General features: G+C 39.8%; 1 long non-coding RNA gene across 1 annotated transcript; it reads right to left on the reverse strand.

Annotated features, from left to right (window-relative positions):
• Positions 1–9,783: 9,783 nt before the first annotated feature.
• LOC124868851 lies at positions 9,784–11,388 on the reverse strand. The gene is made up of 4 exons (XR_007038407.1): positions 11,297–11,388; positions 11,064–11,170; positions 10,184–10,246; positions 9,784–10,064 (listed from the first exon to the last, which is right to left on the reverse strand). It is a non-coding gene; the product is annotated as an uncharacterized LOC124868851 (long non-coding RNA).

An 11,388-nucleotide genomic window follows, 5' to 3' on the forward strand; every position in this document is an offset into this window, starting at 1 on the left:
GAATTTTTGTGTACTTTCTTCCCACTAATGTTCATTCCAGTGTTTCCCCTTTTTCAAGGTTTACCTCGCATCAACCTAGACTCTTATGATCATTTGTGGACTTACCTCTGCGGTACCAAGCTTCCTGTGGATCCCCATTTCCACGACTGGCTTCCTCCCTACTGCACTACCTGTCCGCCCGGCACCTTTGCCGTCTAAGCCCTCTGGATTGCACCTCCGCTGCAGGCAAACAAACCTCAATTCATTCTCCTGACATCTTCCATCGCCATCATCCCCTCTCATACCCCCCGCACCCCCCAGCGGATAATTATCCATCACCCAGTAAGCCTCTCATTTGCTTCATCCACATCCACCAACTTCTTATACTCACCTCTGTTTCTGTTCCAGAGTTAACAGTCTCCCCATGTTGCTGTTTCCCTCCGGAACAGAGTTCCTGTACACAATTATTTTCTGTATCAATAAACCTCTTTTATCTGATTCATCCTCTCCTGAGAGTTCTTCTACATGTGGGTCAGGAATATCCCCAAAACGATGACAAGTACAACCTGGACTGGTCGTCAGTCCATTGCAGGGCAGGATGCCAAAGAAAATAGACAAATGTGTAGAGCTAAATACAAGAAATACTAATACAAAAACTGTTAGAGGCTGGTGGTTTGTGGTTGTAGAGTAAAAAAATGCATACAAGTTCAAGGGTTTGCATACTTCTTTCAAGCCACTGTTCATTGCTTGTAAGAAAAAGACTTACATTTTTTGCATTACACATCCGGATAAAAATATCAAGCACAGAATAAGTTAGGATGCAAATGGTCGCATGTAGTGCATGTAGTGCATGTAGAAGGGCAGCCTTTAAAACACTTTGAATGTTCACCAGGAAAACATTTGTTTTGCAGGTGTGTTTTGCTACTTTGTTTAAGAGTTCATGGGTGGTATTTTTGTGTATGAAAATGTTCTGTATTCTTCCCAGTTTGTTAAGAAGAGGATAAATTCGGTCTCAGTTCTTTCTGTGCAAAGGCGCTGTCAGGATGGAGAGGATCATCTTCAGTGTTGTCATTGTCACAAGTGCTTGCTGTTGGTGTGAAAAATATGTCTTTGTCCAAAACCATTTAAATTGGCCTCAAGCTCGGAACTACTGCATGGAGCACCACACTGATTTTCTAGCCCTCACCAACAAAGAGGAAGAGGAGGTGTTCAAAAAATATGTGAATGGTGACGAATCTAAGCAAGGATGGATCGGTATCTACTGGGATGGTCCTAGCAATGAATGGAAATGGTCCGGAGGGAAATCTGTCACCAACCTCCCCACTCTCTTACTTTCCGACAAGGGTATTAATATCTACTGGAAAAAGGATAAATGGGAATGGATATCAGGTGACGAAGATTGCAGTTTCTTCTGCCTGAACATGCTTGTTGTGCAGGAAGAGAAGACCTGGGAGGATGCTCTGGAGTTCTGCAGAGAGAATGGTACTAAACTCACCAGCCTGCTCTCTGCGACAGAGAGCCTTCAGGCTCAGAATGAGATCCAGCCGTCCGGCTTCACCAAGCAGGTGTGGATCGGTATGCGTTACCTTGGAGACAGATGGCTGTGGGTGAACGGAGACCCTCTGCCACACGAGGCCTGGCCAATGGGAGGGGATCAGGACCACCAGTGTCCAATGCTGAGGCGCTGTGGAGCTTTAACCAAACAGGGAGTGTGGGAGAGCAGGGACTGCCAGGAGAAACTCAGCTTCATCTGTGCCTGAGTGTGTCAATGGGATGAATGATCAGTTCTATAATTAGAAAAGTTTCAAAACACTTTATGTATTCAACTACTGCTTGGTTATCACATCAACATCATGTCATGTACTATCTTGTTGCTCATATTTATTCCAGGCTGAATTTATTCTCTTTGGTGATATTTATTACTTTAGGTTATTGTAAAACTACAGGAAACATGTGGAACATGCACCAAGATCACTGAGGAGGGAATAGAACTCATAGCGAGAATGTAAATCTTTACACCATTTACATGAATTAATGCATTACTGCAAACACTGCAGGGCTGGTGCAAATACTTCTTTTAGCTGGTCCTTCATACATTATACTTTTATTATTTTTATTTTTATAACACTGTAGATAAGTGTTTGAGTTTCCATGGTGGTTGGGTGCCTGACAGATTGAATCAATGCTTCTATGGACAACAGCAGCCATAATTAATCAATGATGTGATTTTAATTTAATTATTTCACTGTGTGGGCTTCATATAACCTTGAGTTTATATTTAATGTGCGGCATTCTTGCTTTGAGGTGATTATAAAGAGGTTGTTCATGGCTTAGAAAATTAATGACAGTGATTATAGTTAACCTTTTCTGTAGGAAAGCCCCCATTTCAAAAGGTTTCCTAACTTGCTTTAGACTTACTATATGATTTCTGTGTGTTGTTCTTATGATAGTGAATAAATCTGAAGTGGATCGGACAATGATTCTTTAATTTTTAGGTTCTGCCACCCCCTTTATCTTATGTATCTAATTCAGGTTAGTTTATAGCACCAGTTCACAACAAATGTGTTTCCCAGCTTTTAATCCCAAAAAACAAAAACATTTACAAAGTTAGTTTAGGGGGATTTTCACAAATACAAAGGTGAGATGCTCAAAGCCCATGTAGACATATCCCCAAAGGACTTACAGCTGTAGTTGCAAAGAAAAGTGGTTTAGGAGTATATTTATAGGAATTTTTGACATTCTTCTATAGCCACATTTGTTAGATCAGACACTGATGTTGGACAAGACGCAGAGCCGGCTGGTCCTTCAGGCAATATAGTCAAATGCGAAGGGTGCCAATGGTGCACAAAGGGGCGCTACAAAATTGGAAAAAAATGGACCTTCAATGTAAGTCTATTAACCTGTTAAGCCTTAGCACATCAGTACTGGTAAGAGCAGAGCAAAGCACAGCGACTGCCTATTTTTTGCCATCTCTAAAACAAGAACAAAATCCCTCACAAGAGGAGACTTTAATGTCCACAAAATCAGTCCCCAAATTAGTTTGACACACTTTTACTTTTACAGCAATTTAAACTGACGTGATGATATTTAAAGGTCCTTCAGACATGGCTGACTCTGTGAACACACTGCTACAGAAAACACTTCAATTTTTGAAGGAAACTCCCATGTCTGGTATTATTAGAAACTAGAGAAACTCATCTTTTTAACAAGGCATAGCTTGTCTCCGTAGCACCTTCTCCGGTGACGTCATTTACTTGCACATCATATGTGCTATGGCTGCACGAAAACATAGGCCTCTGCGGCTAGCTTGCGCTCTGCACTGTTTGCTTTGGGTGATGTTTATTTCTAGGAAATCAATCATTAATGGCACAAAAGAGGAAAACGACCGATTGGAAGTTTTGGACAACATTTGGCAGACGAATGACAAAATGTCGAAATGGAATATTCTTTGGACAGCTGTGTCAAATAAGATGAGGAAGATTAGCTTCATTGTTCATTGTACAAATCATTGCTTTTTTATCTTTGAAAGGTGCGATATATATAAAGTTTACCTACTTATTTACTTACTCAAGTATTTAGTTACTTACTTACTAACTTTACATGCCCAAACCGTTCCCACAAAGTTGGCAGCATGAAATTATCCAAAATGTCTTGGTGTGCTGAAGCAGAAGCACTTTTTGAAATCTATTAGGCCCAGATTTCCACTGACATGTTAAAATCTTTTTAAAATTAAAAGTCTTGGGTACAATATAAAGTATTTGTCCATTATTTACATCTATTTTTGCTTTCATTTAAATTTCATTAAAATGATCCTCGGAGATCCATCCTGCCCACAGAGTGGGTGTGGATCGGCCTGTGTTACCGTGGAAACAGGTTGGGGTGGGTAGACAGAGGTCAGGCGGAACAGTGCTGTGGTGCTTTAACCAAAGAGGGTGTGGGCTCAGCTGGACTGTGAGGACAGACTCAACTCCCTCTGCTACAAAATGTAAGAATAAAGCCAATGTGCTGCAAAATGATAACAAATGCATTGAGTTTTAGACATAATTCACATTTAGTCCTTAAGTCAAATGTAAGGGCTGATTTCCTCTTTGTTTTTTGACATTTTAATTAGTAAAAGAAATAAGCCTGCCTTTCAAAAATGTAGTCTCTGCAGTATGCATGAAATGGAGTAAAACAAAAAGATAGGTTTAATGAGACCACGCATCCACCCAGACACCTTTGGTTGAGGGTAATATATTGCAATGAGAAATTTGAGTGACTAACAAATGTAACCTTATGGAGGGGTGAAAATCCCATTTTATTTTTTGGGGAGACACTAAACTACGGTGGCCGTGGGGTGCAAAACACTTTTACAAGTACCGAAACAAATTTACATTTCAGAAAACAAATTTACATTTCAGAAAACACTTTTACATTTCAGAAAACAAATTTTCATTTCAGAAAACAATTTAACAAGATGCTAAACAAATTTACATTTCAGAAAACAAATTTACATTTCAGAAAACACTTTTACATTTCAGAAAACAAATTTACATTTCAGAAAACAAATTTACATTTCAGAAAACAATTTAACAAGATGCTAGCTCGCCTCACCGCCAGTAGGGCTGGCGAGGCGAGCCGGTTACTACGCCGGGAACGGAAAACTCCGAACACGTCGGAGCACATTTGAAATTAAGCGATGTCTAGATAAGCAGATATTTCACGTCTACATAGTTATATTCCCGCACTAAAAACATTGTAGAACTTAATTTGTGTCACAGAAATTGTAATTTTCCACAATTTACTCACAGCTTTTGTTGCTATGGTCCGCCATGGCTTTCCCTGCTTGACCAATCCGCTTCAACCCGCAATGAATGATGGGAAATGATGGGCCGCGAAGGATACTCACAACGCATCCTTCAAATTGGGCAAAATAAGGACACATTTGTCGGCAGCATTTGCTCGGAATGATTCATGAACTGGGACAGCCTTCATCGCCGTGCTGTAACGTAATCAGCCAACGAATACGGCCTTCGAAGGATGCAGCCCTGAGGCTGACTTCCGGGTCAGCCTCGGCGTTGGTACATTCCCTTTCTGGTTGATTTTCTGAAATGTAAATTTGTTTTCTGAAATGTAAAAGTGTTTTCTGAAATGTAAATTTGTTTACTGAAATGTAAATTTGTTTTCTGAAATGTAAATTTGTTTTCTGAAATGTAAATTTGTTTTCTGAAATGTAAAAGTGTTTTCTGAAATGTAAAAGTGTTTTCTGAAATGTAAATTTGTTTTCTGAAATGTAAATTTGTTTTCTGAAATGTAAATTTGTTTCGGTACTTGTAAAAGTGTTTTGCACCCCACGGCCACCGTACTAAACAGAAAAATTTCAGAGAATAATTCTTGGGGGGGACATAAAAAAAAACTCCCTCCCTCTCTCTTTCCTGCTCCTTGGCAATTTTTCAGCATGTTAAAATTATGTTATTGAAAGTAATATTTGTAGTTATAGCATTGCTCTTTATTACTCCATATTTTACCCTTATACAGGTTTTTTATGTTCAACCAGCAATGTCAACAATGGTATTAGGTGAAAGGTAGCAATGGTCCGTCTTTATGATTACATCTAACAGAATTTATTTGCATCCTGCTCTAATTTACACTTTAGTCCATCAAAAATGTGAATTAGATTTATATCCAACAATAACATCCTGACAGAGGTTTTTGAAAAATCTACCCTGTCAGTCCTAAGTGATCTCTTTTCCCTCCTCGCTCTCTTCTCATGTGTCCCCCCAGTGCTGCTACTAACATACTCGTTTCAGTTTGTTAGACATCATAAATTAGGCTGGTTTTGGACAAAGCAAGAGAAATATCCCTTTTTATGTTATAACCTTGCACTCTTTGAACAAGTGATGTGATAAATGACTAACTGGCTTTTACACATTGGTGCAATTTCCTCATCAAGCGTGTCTGACCCCCTCAGAAAACGGAGCTGCCGAAAGTAGCAGCCGGTAGCCCCTCACCCTGGAAACAGTCCAAACCACTTTGTGGTATAGGGGTGTCGTGATCTTTTAACAACTAGGAAACTTTTTTTTACGTACTATCTAACTTGGATCAATTTAGCTGTGGTTTTATTAACTATTACTATATTATCATTTAAAAAGTGTTTTTGTATTTACAATGATTCTTGGAGGGGACATCTTTATGACAAGGGGGGACACATCCCCTCCGTCCCCCCAGGATTTTCTGCCTATGACCTTATGTTACCGTCCATTTAAGCTGAAACATATTGTGGGCTTATTGACTTTAATTAATTTTAAAAAATGTGTGGTAGTTTTAAACTGAGGTGACACAGAGTTGTGTGAAAATGAACTAACCTAAAAAGGTGATTTTTTTGCCTTTGACAGAAGGTGAAGAAAATTCCCTTTGCTGCATTCGTTTAAAGAACTATTTGATTTTTTTTCTTTATAAACTTAGCTTTGTATTATTCTCATGGTACTGCAAAAAATCCTAAACAATGTCTGTTTCATTCGTTTATATTTTGTTGTCTAATTCTTCTTAAGTTTCTGAAAAAAAAAAAAAAAAAACATGTGTAGCATCTAGTCAATATTGAGAAGGCCAGAACTGGTGGTTAAATGATTTATTAAATCTATCCGTGTCATCAACCAACGTGTCCCAATACCCGCACTTCCACCCTTGTGTCCCTGAATTGCGCGTTCCCGTTGATGGGTTTTGTGCCCCACATCCGCCAGCTGCGTGAAGCTGACAACCCACCCACTTGAAAAATTCCAGCAAATAGACAGAATGGTTAGTGCTTCGTTTGTGCAGGTTTGTGCCATTGAAATTTTCGTTTGTGCTGTTTTGGTTTATGAGATATTAAAGAATATATATTTTTTAGGTCATCCAGAGGTCACCATCCCCCCATTTTGCTCCAAATTGAACCGGAGTGGGCTCATTTGTTAGTGCTTCGTTTGTGCAGGTTTGTGCGGTTAAAATTTTCGTTTGTGCTGTTTTAATTTCTGAGATATTATAAGGTTTAATTTCGGCCGATGACGTCACCATCCCCCCATTTTACTCCGAATTCAACCGGAGTGGGCTCATTTTTTAGTGCTTCGTTTGTGCAGGTTTGTGCCGTTAAAATTTTCGTTTGTGCTGTTTTGGTTTATGAGATATTAAAGAATATATATTTTTAGGTCATCCAGAGGTCACCATCCCCCCATTTTGCTCCAAATTGAACCGGAGTGGTCTACCTTTTTAATGCTGTTTGTGCCGCTTTTATGTACAAGCTATATAATTTTCTTTCAGGCGATCACTGACGACTTAAATCGATGACGTCTATGGCCTGCGCTGAACATCATCACCACCAAGCAAGCAGTTATTAATTTCGTGTTTTTCTTTCATCATGCAAGTTAAATTGTGTTTTTATCCGATGTTGTAAAATGTATGCCTTGTTATAGTGTTTTGCACTTTATTCCTTAATAAAGATTATGAAACTTTTTTGGTCTCAAAGAAATTTGCTTTAAATATGTCTACTAAGTCACCAATACATTTATCTTTCTACACAGTAATTCAATATTATCCTCTCACAAATGGGAAAAATCCACCAGCTGCAGCTACACATTCCTTGCCCAAAACCTGACATGGTCTGCGACCACTATAATGTAATGTTTATAATTTCAATAACTGTTCTGTGTTACTGTTGTGGTTTTAATAATCTAATTCAGCTCGTGTACGCTGGACAAAAGCGGAAGTGCGAGTAGGTCATTGGCTCAAAGTTCATAACCAAGTAATTTACTTTTTGTTCAAATAAAATTTTAAAATGCGTCAAGCATTAATTTCTAATTTCTGACATTAAATGTAAGAATTTTTAAAAGCGCTTGGCAACTTTGATATACTAAGTTCTCACGCAATGTCATAGGGATTGGCTCCACCCACGTACTGACCCCCACCACTGACCTTGTTTTGGCGGTAATTTAAACGTTTTACTACACTTGTACAAGGTAAGTAAGCTAATAATGTTTAGGTTTTAGATAAAACACTGTTTTTTAAAAGTCCAGACTTTTAAAAAATGTTGAAACAAAGATTCGGCAAGGCTTCATTTTGCAGCTATTCCATTCATTTTTAGTCATCGATGTTTAGGCACATCAGTAGACTCCACAGAACTAAGACACATTTTTAAAGTTGAACAGATACTTCAATTGAAAATTCACAAGACAAGTAGTAGTAAAAAATTCAACATTTAAAATAAAATAAAAACATACTATAATTACAACACAGCATAAATGGCTTACAGATTTGAGAGAACAATTTAAACTGAGTTTTTGAGTTGTGATAGAATGCTGAAATATCAATGTTTTGTGGCTTTGGGAGATTATATAGGCCAGAATAATATTTTGATTAATGCTAATCAAAGCCTTTTCGTTCTTTAACTAGATGCCTCGACAGCCATCAATAGACAGGGATTCCCTTATTGCAGTTCTCTGCACTTCCAAAGAGGCTATCCTTCTTAATGGCAAAATAGCCACTCCAGCTGCCACTATTTGGACAGTATTAAGTCAGCAGCTGGAAAACAAGATGTCTCCAAAAGCACTGTACACTTTTGTAAAATCTAAAAGACACAACATCTGGTCATGTTTGGAGATCAGTGAGCAGGAAAGTGATCGTGAGAGCAGTGTGGACACAGAGTTTGACTCTGGCTCCATTTCTCCTGGACAAGACGACTGCTCAGGTTTTCAGCTTGAAGTTCCTTTTGAGGAATGGATCAAATTTGTACCTGAGAAAGTGGAATATAATGACAAGTTTTCAGCATCTGGCAAAAGGGAATACATGATTTTGAAGCCTGGCACTTGGAGTCATGTAATTAACCATCTGATTTGGAAAAAGATCAAAAGCACATGTACATTTGTGTTCCAGAGAGTAAAAGTTTATCCAACTGTCACAAGCAACTACATAGATATCAAAGGCTTATGTAAAGAGTGTCAAGGCCATATTAAAATGACTTGTGCTAGAGAGCCAACAGTAAACAGCCAAATGCTGCTTCAGTGGTCCATCGAAGACATTGATATCTCCCTGCACACTGGGCAATCCAAGAGGTTCATGTCTGGAAACCTTCGTGCACAGATTTCAAAAGAGCTGTGTGAGGGCAGGATGGAGCCGGCTGTAAGGAGGTCAGCGAAGGCATCAGATTTGATGGATATTGGAGATGCTGAGCCAAGTCACCTTCCAAATTTGGCCACCCTACGAAAAGCTAAGCAGGAGAGAAGAGATTTGGAATTAGGTGACAAAGATCCCATTTTGTCTTTGCAGTTATTAAAATATAGCACACCTCACAGTGGTAGTATAAGAGACATTGGTCTAGACAAGTTCTTCTGCCACTATTGGAGTCAAACACAGCTACATGAGTATAAGGCATTGTCCAAAAAATGCCCCTCAGTAGTTTGCTTTGACGCAACTGGCTCAGTTGTGAGAAGACTGGTGAGACCAAATGGTACATCTGGCCACATCTTCTTATATCAAGGCGTTCTGACAGGGGACAACTGCTCAGTCCCAGTTGTGCAAATGATGTCAGAGAGACACGACATTAATGCAATTGCAACATGGCTGACAGAATGGCTTCGTACAGGTGCTGCTATACCAAAGGAAGCCGTGAGTGACTTTTCTCTGGCTATTCTTGGTGCTCTGGTGAAGGCCTTCACTCCTTACCCCGATCTGAATACATACATTAACGAATGCTTCCGTTTGCTACTTGGGAACCAGCCTGCAAAACTTCCTCCTTGTTTTATCAGGGTTGATGTGGCACACTGCATAAAGATGATCTGTCAGTGGGACTGCCTGAAAAACAAGTCACACCGTGTCAAAGATTTCTTTGTCAGGGCAATAGCAAAGCTTCTTCAATCACAGTGCTTGGACCATGCAAAACAGCTAATACATGCCATCACTGTTGTGGCCCTCAGTGAGGCAGAGGGTGATGATAGTTCTGGAGTCCCTCTCGAATCAGAGATGTGCAAACAATATCTAAAAACCCAGATCACAGAAGACTCCATCATCATTCCAGCTGAAGATCCAAATGAAATGCATCAAGTGGATTCTTTTGACGAGATCCAGACTGACCTACGCGGCTGGGTATCAAACATATGCGAGGAGAGCAGGTCACTCGCTGCAGCCAATGGGGATAGGGATAACATCCATTTCCTCCCTGATATTGTTCCACACATAATAAGACTAGCAAGTTACTTACCACTTTGGACAGGAGTAATGGTCCCCCTCTTCAAAAGCACCAACCTCACAGCAAGCTCAGCCACTGTTGAAGCAGAATTCAAAAATGTAAAGCATGGCCTTTTTAAACACAAGAACTTACCCATTCGAGTTGATCGTTTTATTTCTCGTCATCTTTCCTTTATAGAAGGAAATATGCGGATTTGTTCTGCAAAAGCGAAAAATGATGAGGAAACATCTGGATTAGCAAAAGTTTCCGAAACAAACTCTGTATCCATGACTACCCACAGTGCTGAAGCCAAGACAAGAATGGATTCTCACCAATCTGTAGAATCCGATGAAACCACAAACATTCCTCCAACAGATGAAGACGTGGTTGAAAACTGGAGGGGACTAATTCTTCCACCCAAAAAAGAGAACTTCTTATCTCACTTCCTGCACTGAATGGCTCCATGCAGATCCATCTTTTGGGGCAAAAAGAGTGAAAGTGGGACTATTAAAAAATGGAAACCTGCATCAACCGATTAGAGTTGGGAAATCAACAATCTCTGTTCTGAACACATGTGCATTTGATGCGTTTTGTCAGTGCTTATGCTGTGCTTTCTGTGACAGCTCAGCATTTCAAAATGTTGTCAGGAACAACAGTGACAACCCCATCTTGCTGCTGGTAAAAGCCATTGCAACAGATGGTGTGACCCCAAAGATCTATTCACAGAGGGCAGAGCTGCTTAGTGCAATGTTTGAAAAAATCCAGTTGAGGTCTGGTGCCCATCAAATCGATGCCCAGTGCAATATCTCCACGGTCATTGGAAAAACAATGAGAAATATATCCAGCGTTTACATCTCAAAACACTGCTCTTCACAGTTATGCCAGCTAAACAAAGGAACAACAAGGGAAGTACCATTTGTTTCTCCTGACATTTCTGTGCTGATGGACTGTGGCATGGCTCAGCTTGACATTTCAGTGGAAAATGGACTCTTCCTTCCGGAGTCTCCCTGCCTTCGCCCACTACCGAAGGAATCAGAATGTCCACTTGAATTCAAAACAGGAGCCAGCACCTCAGGAAAAATGCTCTGTGCTGGAACTGTTACTCACAGCTACAGCATTGGAGAAATAACATGGATTGACACCGACCTTGCAAACACAACTCAGTTTCCTTTGAGTGAATTTCCCCCCACTGTTGCTCTCCAAGGAAAGACATTCTCTTTGAGAGGAGTCGTTGCTTT

The sequence above is a fragment of the Girardinichthys multiradiatus genome, chromosome 5 (genome assembly GCF_021462225.1).
Source record: "Girardinichthys multiradiatus isolate DD_20200921_A chromosome 5, DD_fGirMul_XY1, whole genome shotgun sequence".
Taxonomy (NCBI): domain Eukaryota; kingdom Metazoa; phylum Chordata; class Actinopteri; order Cyprinodontiformes; family Goodeidae; genus Girardinichthys; species Girardinichthys multiradiatus.